Source organism: Hemiscyllium ocellatum, chromosome 36 (assembly GCF_020745735.1).
Source record: "Hemiscyllium ocellatum isolate sHemOce1 chromosome 36, sHemOce1.pat.X.cur, whole genome shotgun sequence".
In the NCBI taxonomy this organism is placed as follows: domain Eukaryota; kingdom Metazoa; phylum Chordata; class Chondrichthyes; order Orectolobiformes; family Hemiscylliidae; genus Hemiscyllium; species Hemiscyllium ocellatum.
The window spans coordinates 46,519,130-46,530,475 of record NC_083436.1 but is presented as its reverse complement, the minus strand read 5'-3'; positions in this window follow the sequence as shown (position 1 = coordinate 46,530,475).

Sequence of the window (11,346 nt, the reverse complement as noted above, 5' to 3'; positions counted from 1 at the left end):
CTGCCACCCACCTGGCAAAAACCCCTCCAAGACCAAACCGCTCCAGGATGTAAAAGAGGTACGGCCACTCCACCCAGTCAAACACTTTCTCCCCATCCAGGCAGAGTACCAAGCCCGGAATCGACCCTTGCTGGCACACCCATATTTAGTACTGTCCTAATATTATTACAGGACCTGTGACCCCCGAATAAAACCTCCTTTATGATGAAGGGCAAGACCTTTTCCAATCTCAACGGCAGCATTTTTGACAAAATTGTAAAATCCATGTTTAATAACGTGGGCCTGTACGAAGTACAATCCTCTGGGGCTCTCCCTTTCTTGAGAATAAGCGAAATATTTGCTTCTCTCAGAGAGGATGGGAAGCAGTCCTGACTGTTTGAATAATTGTACATATCCAACATTGGCCCAGCCAGCGTGTTCATAAACTCCTTATAAAGCACGATCTGAAATCTGGGCTGAGCTGGGCGCTTTACCGCTCTGGAGCTGCCTCACCGTCTCCTGTATCTCTTGGATTGTCAGAGGGGTATTCAAAAGAAATGCTCTGAAATTACACCTGAGAGGTCCAAGGTCTTAAAAAAAGACTCCATCTTCACCAATCTGTCCTCACAGCCCTCTGGCCGGTATAAATCACAGTATAACTTCCTGAATGCTGTGTTAGTCTTTTTGGAATCACAATAGCGAGTACCAGCACACTCTCTGAAAATCTCCCTCTTTGCTGTCTCGGTGAGCGCGGCATTCAGAGCAGCCCTGAGGCCTGTAATCCGCTGTAATGTGGTTCCAGACGGTCTGTCAAAGTATGCTGTCTCAGCTGCCTTCAGCCGGCCCTTGAGCGTACGCTGCTGCTCTCCCTTCTGCCCTTTCGGAGTCACCGAGGAAGAACTAATCAAACCCACTGCATAGGCCTTCACAGTCTCCCAGAGCACTGACAGATTACTGACCGTATCTGAATTAATGTCCCAAAAAATTTTAAATTCCCACAAAAAATACTCAGTAAAGTTGTTCTCCTTCAGGGGGGAAAGGATCCATGTGCCAATGCCACAAGCCTGTCCCATCACCACCATCCTTAACCTTCGCGTACACTACCCCATGATCAGAAATGGCTGTGTTCCCAATTCTACAGGACAGCACCGCATTCAAAAAGATCGATGGGGCAGAAAACATGTCAATCCTAGAGTAGTACTTACATGGGTTAGAGAAAAAGGTGTAATCCCTACCCTCAGGGTGAAGACATCTCCACACATCCACCAACCCCAGCTCCCTGTTCAGGTCCACCAGCTGCCTGGATTGTGGGGATATGCCTGTGAGACCCCTAAGCATCCTGTCCATTTCAGGGTCCATACATCAGTTAAAGTCTCCCCCAATAATTGTATGACCCACCCCAACAGCTATCAACCTAGAGAGCGCATCTGTTAAAAATTTAACGGTGTGTTCCAGGGGGCAGTATACATTCAAGATCCCATACTCCTCTCCATGTATTAATGCTTTAAGGATCACAACCCGCCCAGATTCATCCTTAATTTGATCTAACATCTGAAGTGAGAGATTCTTCAGGATGAGTATAGCAACGCCTCTACTTTTCAAATTAATTGTATGACGCACCCCAACGACCATCAACCTAGAGAGCACATCTGTTAAAAATTTAACGGTGTGTTGTGGTTCTGTTCACCGAGCTGGGAGTTTTTCTTGCAAACGTTTCGTACCCTTTCTAGGTGACATCTCCCAAGCACTGAAGATGTCACCTAGAAAGGGGACGAAACGTTTGCAAGAAAAACTCCCAGCTCGGCGAACAGAACCACAACAACGAGCACCCGAGTGACAAATCTTCTCCCAAACTTTTATCGGTGTGTTCCAGGGGGCAATACACATTCAAAATCCCATACTCCTCTCCATGTATTAATGCTTTAAGGATCATAACCCGCCCAGATTCATCCTTAATTTGGTCTAACAGCTGAAGTGGGAGATTCTTCGGGATGAGTATAGCAACGCCTCTACTTTTCAAATTAAAGGATGAGGGAAATACCCAGCTGAACCCTCCCTGCTGTAACTTTAACGTGCTCCTTATCAGCTCGATGTGTTCCTTACAGCACGGTACATCGGCCCTTTCTTTTCTAAGGCTTGAAAGGATCTTTTTGAACACCAATTGTTAAAGTTCACTTGAGAATGTGACTTTTAAAAAAAGTTTTGTGAGTTACACATGAAAGAAGTGAAACTAACATGGTCATTCTAACAGATGAGAGACTCAACAAACGATCACGGTGTTTTTCAATGTCTAATTTCAGTTACATCACACTGTAAACTTTTGCTATAAATTCTGTGTCTTACAACTGTATCCTCCACAAGCACCTGATGAAGGAGCGACGCTCCGAAAGCTAGTGCTTCCAATTAAATCTGTTGGACTATATTTGTGTGATTTTTAACTTCTAATAACTACTTCTACAATGAACCAACATATGACACAAATAAAAGGAGACTTCCCTCTTGCCCACAGGGGATGCCCATACTGCCCACTAACCCCTCCATGGCTCCTTCTAGCTGAAGCTGAGCCCCAAACCCAGGTAAACAAAGTACAAAAAGTTACACACGTCTTACAGCAAGAAAATTAAAAGTGGACACTCAACCCATCCCATCCATACTTTGACCCTTGGCAATCCTGGTAAAATAAACACCCCTCCCCACCCTCGGCCTTCCCAAACCTTCCACCGCCCCACCACCACCCACCCAACCCGTACCAAAAGAGAGAAACAAAAAGGGAATGATAGAAAAACAAACGATAATGGGAGGAGAGAAAGAAGGGAGCACAGAGAGAAAGAGAAAAAAAGGGAACCCCACATGTCAAAAAAACAAAACCAGGAATACCGGGCAAACTACAGAGAAAACAAAGTGAACACTATTGTCCATATTATTCGAGCGAGCCAGTCTATTTTAAAGTGTCCGGGAAGCCCTTTGCCTTTTCCGAAGAGTCAAAATTAAACACGGACCTTCCGTGACTGAAACATAATATTGCCGGATATCTTACAGAGTACGGAATATCCAAGTCCCTCAGTCTCCTTTTCACCTCATCAAAGGCCTTCCTCTTGTGGATCACAGCTGCAGAAAAGTCTTGGAAATATATAATTCTTGATCCTTTGTATATATCAGAGCCTGTGGATCCTCCCGCAGTGCTCTCGAAGCTCGAGCACCATTTGTTTTTCTCTATAATGCTGGAGCTGCACTAGGGCCAGGCAGGGGGAGCTGGTCTGACCCGGGACTGCACACTGCAACCCACTGGGCCCACTCGACCCACACCCGGCCTGCCCCGGGATCCAGCTTCAAAACCTGCAGGAGCCATTGATCCAAGAAGCTGATGAGCTGACCTTCCTCCTCCCGTTCCGGCAGCCCGAGCAGAGGGATGTTCTTCTGACAGTCTCAATTTTCCAGGTCATTGACCTGCTCCTCCAAGGCCCATACACGCTGTTCTAAGGCCTCGAACCGACCCACCGAGGATTCTGCCGCGGTTTTGGAAACCACGGTCCACTGCACTACCTCCACGATGTGTTGCCCGAGTTGCTGGATCTCCTGGTCAAGCTTCTGCAGCATGGCCAAGATCAGTTCCAGCCTGGTCTGGGTCTCCTCCATCGCTGAATCGTTCTTCTCTCAGAGTTTCCCGAAGCCTGAGATCTGGCTGTGTTCCACAGATAAGGCCCCGGCGGTGTTCATGGAGGCTGACCCTGCGGCTGCAGACATCTCTGTAGCTGCAGGGGAGTGCCCTACTTGGTGTAATCCTCACGGTCCTTTTCCCTCAGTCATTTTTCTTAATCAATTAAACTGATGTGCAGCTGCCCACTTTGTCTGGGTTCTGGTGCAGATCTCAGCAGGGCAGACATACTGGATCACTGCCATCTTGGATCTCCCCCTTTCACTGTCTGATCACACAGCATTGCCCTTTGATGTGAAGGGCACTGCTCGTCACTGGCCACTCAGTTATTTTCTTTCTTCCTGGTGGTGGAAACTGAATAAACACTGACACACTTGTTGTTCTTCACTGTGTCTCACACCTTCACACACATGACATGGGTACTGGGGAATGAATAAGCCCCGCCGCAGTGAGGCAGTAGTGAAGGAAAATATGAAAGAAGGAAAAAGAGACAAAAAATAAACAGGAGTGTGAGGGGGTCAATATGGCTGACTGCCTGCCCTCTTCAACGGTTACGTTAGAGCCCGGTGTCTCTGGAGAAGGAGCAGGCGGTGTCCACCAACACCCTGGAGTTGTTCAGGGAGAGGTGGGCGCCGCAGGGAGTGAAGTGCATTATTTCCCCCTCCAACTCTATGTTGATTTAGTCCCTGCCCTCCCCTTCACTGTTTGATCACACAGCATTACCCTTTGGTGTGAAGGGCGCTGCTTGTCACTGGCCACCCGGGTGTTTCCGATCTTCCTGGTGGTGGAATGTAAATAAAGTTTTATTTAGGCCTGTCGTTCTTCGCTGTAACCGATACCTGCACACACAGCATGGGAGAAAAGAAAGGAAAAAGAGAAAGAAAAAAAACCTAGCAGTGCAGCATTGCCTTTATTGAGGTGGGCAAAAAGAATAAAACTTAAATAAACAGGGGTTCTGTTCACTCTCGGAGCTGGCTCTGAACTAGTTGGGTCAATATCGTGTACTATACATGTGTAAATAAAGGGTGTACTATACATATACTACACATGTACTATACATGTGTAAATAAAGGGTGTACTACACATGTACTATACATGTACTATACATGTGTAAATAAAGGGTGTACTATACATATACTACACATGTACTATACATGTACTATACATGTGTAAATAAAGGGTGATTTGGTGATGGGATACTGGCCTCTGGAGTTATTTCACCTTCAATCTTTATAAGATATTTGGATGAGTTCTTAAAATATCATAACATTCAAGAACATGGGACAAGTGCAGGAAATTGAAATTAAAGCACGTTTCGTGGTTATTATATTGGTGCAGACTCGATAGGATAAAAAGCCTTTTCTGTATGACTCAATGACTCGTGAACACTCTGTCCCTAATGCTCAGACAATGTCACCTCATCCCCAGTCAGTGGAAATAAGTTATCATTATCAACCTTGTCTTTTCCTGTTAGTATCTTCAACACTTTGATCAGACCACCCTTTATCCTTCTAAATCCTAGAGAAGAAAATGCCAAATTTGCAGTTTCTTCTCATAACAGCCCCTACAGAATCATTCTTCTAAACTTACATTGTACTCCCTCCAAGGCCAATATACCTTACCTAAGGTGTGATGCCCAGATCTGCTCACAGTACTCCCAGTGCCATCTCACCAGGGTTTTGTATGACTGAAGTGTAATGCCTGCACTCCAGTACTGTGCTCCAACCCTCTCCATAACAAGTACCATTAACTTCCTTGATTATTTTCTGCACCTGCTTGTGACTTTTTAAAACTTTCTGCACCTGAACTCCAAGTCTCTTTGGACATATTCTGTACTTAACTTTGTAGCATCTAGAAAGTATCCTGATCTTCCTCACTCCAAAATGAGAAATAACCTCACTTTTGCTCACATTGAATTCCATCAACAACAATTCTTCCCGTTCACTTTGCCTATCAAAATCCCTCAATGATTTACAGTTATCATCTACACTGTCAACAATGCTGCTTAACTATGTGTTATCAGCAAATTTGGATATTTGGCTTTCAATGCCATTATACAAATCATAGAATCATAAAGTTATACAGCACAGAAACAGAGCCTTCAGTCCAACTCATCCACGCTGATGAGGTATTCTAAATTAATCTAGACCAATGTGCCAACACTTACCACATCCCTCTAAACCCATTCTATTCATGTGTCCATTCAGATGCCTTTTAAATGTTGTAATTGTATCAGCCTCCACCATTTTCTCTGGCAGCCCATTCCAAACACACACCACCCTCTGTGTGAAAAAGTTGCCCGTCAGGTCCGTTTTAAATCTTTCCTCTCTCACGTTAAACCTATGCCCTCTAGTTCTGGACTCCCCTACCCTGGGAAGAAGACCTTGGCTATTCCACCCTATCCTCATGGGTTTCTCTATAAGGTCACCCCTCAGACTTTCCAGGGAAACAGGCCTGGCCTTATTCAGCCTCTCCCTAAAGCTCATTCAGTCAGCGAAACTAGCTCCTGAGCAGCCAAACCCAGAGTCACTTTTTGAGCTGTGCTGTCATCACCAGAGCCCCACCTCCAGATTCAGCTCTTTATTCACTCAGACTGACCCTGCTCCTCAGGTATTTATCCTGATGTTCACCCCCAGGTTCACTCTGAGAGTCAAGTCAAGAGTAACTTTATTTGTCATTTCTACCAGATACAACGGATACAGTAAAAATGAGACAGTGTTCCTCCAGGACTGAGGGCGCTACATGGACAGCACAAACTACACCATCACACTCAGGGTGGCATAAAGTGCATAAGAAATGCAAAGCATGCAAGACAGCTCAGTAATTCCTGACATGTCAAGACAATAGACACAGTGGTGCACAAATTAGAGTGTAATAAAAAAAATGATAATTAATAAAACGTTGTTCTCACACAAATTCTAACTCGTGCAAAGAATTTCAGATGGACTAGAGTCTGATTATATAGTGTTAAGGAGCCTGATGGCTTGGGGGATGAAACTGTTACACAGTCTGGCTGTGACAGACCAAATGCTCCAGTATCTTCTGCCAGATGGCAGGAGGGAGAAGAGTTTGAGTGAGGGGTGTGTGGCTCTTAGCCTTTCTGATATAGAATGAAGTGTAAATGTCTATAATGGAGGGAAGAGAGACCCCAATTATCTTCTCAGCTGTTCTCACTATCCGTTGTAGGGTCTTACAGTCCAAGACGGTGCAATTCCCAAACCACACAGTGATGCAGCAGCTCAGGATACTCTCAATGAACCCTCTGTAGAATGTGGTGAGGATGGGGTCGGGGTTGGGCTTTCCTCAGTCTGCGCAGAAAGTATAGATTCTGCTGCGCTTTCTTGGCTATGGAGCTGGTGTTGAGGGTGAGATTCTTCATCACGGGGACACCAAGAGATTTGGTGCTCTTCATGATCTCCACAGGGGAGCCGACGATGTCCAGCAGAGAGTGGTCGCTCCATGCCCTCCTGAAGACAACAACCATCACTTTCATCTTGTCCAAGGTCAGAGACAGGTTGTTGGCTCTGCACCAGCCCATTAGCCACTGCATCGCCTCTCTGTATGCTGACTCATCATTCCTGTTATGAGACCCACCCACAGTTGTGTGTCAGCAGGTGAACAGCAGTGGCCTGAGCACACAGCCCTGTGGGGTCCCCGTGCTCAGTGTGATGGTGTTGGAGATGCTGTTCCCAATCCAGACTGACTGAGGTCTCCCAGTCAGGAATTCCAGGATCCAGTTACAAAGGGAGGGATTTAGGATCATCATACTCAGCTTCCAATCAGCTGCTGAGGAATAATAGTATTGAATGCAGAACTGAAGTCGATGCACAGTAATCTGGTATAGTTGTCCTTCTGCAGGTGGGTAAGGGCCAGGTGAAGGGTGGTGGGAATGGCATCATCTCTTGAGCAGTTGGAATGTATGTGAACTGCAGGGTGTCCAGTGAGTGGGGGTCAGCAGGGTTTTAATATGCCTTATCACAAGCCTCTCGCAGGACTTCATGATGATAGGTGTTAGCAAAACAGGGCGGAGGTCGTTGAGACAGGACGCTGAAGACTTCCTTGGCACAGGGACGATGGTAGCAGCTTTAAAGCACGTTGGAACTATGGCGCAGCTCAGGGAGATGATGAAGATGTCTGTGAGAACATCCACCAGTACGTCAGATCATCCTCTGAGCACTCTGCCAGGGATGTTACCTGGACCAGCAGCCTTCCCTGGGTTGACTCTGCAGAGGGTTTTCCTCACGTCAGGCGTGGTAAGGCACAGCACCTGGTCTTTGGGAGGAGGGGAAGGGTGGGAGGGAGAGGGTGGGAGCCTCAAACTCAGTGCCTAAAAGTTATTCAACTCACCCAGGAGGGAGGCATCACGCGCACAATCAGGTGATACTGTTCTGTCGTTGGTGATGGTCTGAACGCCCTACCACATGCTCCATGTATCACCGCTGTCCTGAAAATGGCTGCGGATTCTCTCTGCATACCCCTCCTCAGGTGTTTATCCTGCTGTTCACCCCCAGGGTCACTCTGATTGACCCCGCTCCTCAGATATTTACCCCCCTGTTCACCCCTACTTTCTCTCCTCTGTTGTAGCTGCTCTCTTTGCTCAGACTGTCTGCACTTCACTCAATCCCATCTGCTGTATTTATTGCTCACGGTGTGGTCTCTCCACATTGGAGAAATGGAATGCAGAGTGGGCAATTGCTTCACAGAACACCTACATTCTATCACCAAAAATGACACTGAGCTTCCAGTTGCCGGTTACTTTAGCACACCACTCTGTTCCCTGACCAACACCTCTGTCTCAGGCTTGCTGGAGTGCTCCAGTGAAGCTCTGTGTAGGCTGGAAGGACAGTACCTCGTTTTCTGTTTGCAGACTCTGTTGCCTTCCAGACTCAATATCAAGTTCAATAATCTTTGGGCCCTTGTCCGAGCTCTCAACCTCCTACACCAGGCCTTACCATAAATGGGCTGCTCCTACAACCAACCCATTGTCAGCCACTGAGGATGAGAATAGAATAGAAATTTGTTGTCACACGCACTTTTACACAAAAAATACAGTGAAAAGTTTTATAAGTTGCTCCAACACGGCACTTACATCAATGACAGAAAGCATATATAATATTAATAAAATTAAGTAAATTTAAGACAAATTTCATCACCAGCCAGTAAACAGCTCCTGGACTCAGGGAAAGCCGAGTTAGGAACAACGGGAGACACAGCCGGAGCAAGGCCACTTCCTGAGCCACTGGAGCAGTGTCCGACTCATCCTGCTGCTCTACTGGAGCCTTAAGAGAGAATGAAAAAAAAGAAAATAAATGAGAAAGAGCCAAACTAATTCGAAGATGAAAGAGAAAGAAAGTGTACGGGAGCAGAAACGCCCAGGGCTTGGCCGCCGTTTCGTACATATTAAGGGGAAAGGGGGGAGGTTTGAGAATTTCTTTTCCATCTGAAAGAGAGAACGGGGAGTGCACTGCTGGGGAGGACAGTGCGGAGGCAGGATACATCACAATCTTTAACCGTAACAGGAGGGCCTGGAAATAACATCACATTAGCACAACTCTGACAAAGTGCTGAAAAATTGGAGTAGTGTAGAGAGGTCAGTGTAGAGAGAGGTCAATGTAGACTAGTGTAGAGAGTGCAGCTGAAAATGTGTTGCTGGTCAAAGCACAGCAGGCCAGGCAGCATCTCAGGAATAGAGAATTCGACGTTTCGAGAGAGAGTAGCCAAGCAGGCTAAGATAAAAGGTAGGGAGGAGGGACTTGGGGGAGGGGCGATGGAGGTGGGATAGGTGGAAGGAGGTCTGAAGAGTTTCTGTGCAGAGGAGATGACCTGGGGGGTGCAGTGAGAGAGAGAGACTCATTGAAATCCTTGTAGAGGGAGGAAGAGAGCTTCTTCAAGGAAGGCATCCTTGCAAGAGGATTCGCAGTAAGCTTAAAATCTTCGAGTAAAAAATGAGGTCTGCAGATGCTGGAGATCACAGCTGAAAATGTGTTGCTGGTCAAAGCACAGCAGGCCAGGCAGCATCTCTTAGTGTAGAGAGTGGTCAGTGTAGACTAGTGTAGAGAGGTCTGTGTAGAGAGAGGTCAGTGTAGACTAGTGTAGAGAGTGGTCAGTGTAGACTAGTGTAGAGAGGTCAGTGTAGACTAATGTAGAGAGGTCAGTGTAGGCTAGTGTAGAGAGGTCAGTGTAGACTAGTGTAGAGAGGTCAGTGTAGAGAGAGGTCAGTGTAGACTAGTGTAGAGAGGTCAGTGTAGGCTAGTGTAGAGAGTGGTCAGTGTAGACTAGTGTAGAGAGGTCAGTGTAGGCTAGTGTAGAGAGTGGTCAGTGTAGACTAGTGTAGAGAGGTCAGTGTAGACTAGTGTAGAGAGGTCAGTGTAGGCTAGTGTAGAGAGTGGTCAGTGTAGACTAGTGTAGAGAGGTCTGTGTAGACTAGTGTAGAGAGGTCAGTGTAGAGAGAGGTCAGTGTAGACTAGTGTAGAGAGGTCAGTGTAGGCTAGTGTAGAGAGTGGTCAGTGTAGACTAGTGTAGAGAGTGGTCTGTGTAGACCAGTGTAGAGAGAGGTCAGTGTAGAGAGGTCAGTGTAGACTAATGTAGAGAGAGGTCAGTGTAGAGAGGTCAGTGTAGACTAATGTAGAGAGGTCAGTGTAGACTAATGTAGAGAGAGGTCAGTGTAGAGAGGTCAGTGTAGACTAATGTAGAGAGAGGTCAGTGTAGACTAATGTAGAGAGGTCAGTGTAGGCTAGTGTAGAGAGATCAGTGTAGACTAATGTAGAGAGAGGTCAGTGTAGACTAGTGTAGAGAGGTCAGTGTAGAGAGGTCAGTGTAGACATGATGGGCTGTCCGACTCTCTATGAAGCAGAGTTTGTCATGAGCAGGGTTTATGGGAAGAATAATGTAATGGTTAGTGTGAGATAGGCGTTAGAATTATTATCACACAGGTTCACACACAATTAAATTAAAAAGCAGCCCCAGAATTTATTTACAAGTCACTTTCACAGAAGCCCAGGTTTAGGATTAATTATCGCCCTTGAGTAGTGATTGAGTCCATGCCAATCCTTTACACAGCGCTCCACCCACTCCCACTGCCAGCCCCCCACACAGAGCTCCACCCACTCCCACTGCCAGCCCCCCACACAGAGCTCCACCCACTCCCACTGCCAGCCCCCCACACAGCACTCCACTCACTCCCACTGCCAGCCCCCCACACAGCGCTCCACTCACTCCCACTGCCAACCCCCGACACAGCGCTCCACTCACTCCCACTGCCAGCCCCCCACACAGCACTCCACCCACTCCCACTGCCTGCCCCCCACACACTATCCCACCCACTCCCACTGCCAGCCCCCACACACTACCCCACTAACTCCCACTGCCTGCCCCCCACACACTATCCCACCCACTCCCACTGCTAGCCCCCACACGCTACCCCACTCACCCCCACTGCCAGCCCCCACACACTACCCCACCCACTCCCACTGCCAACTCCCCACACACTACCCCACTCACTCCCACTGCCAGCCCCCCTACACAGTACCCCACCCACTCCCACTGCCAACTCCCCACACAGCGCTCACTCATTCCCACTGCCAACCCCCGACACAGCGCTCCACCCACTCCCACTGCCAGCCCCCCACACAGCACTCCACCCACTCCCACTGCCAACCCCCGACACAGCGCTCCACTCACTCCCACTGCCAACCCCCGACACAGCACTCCAC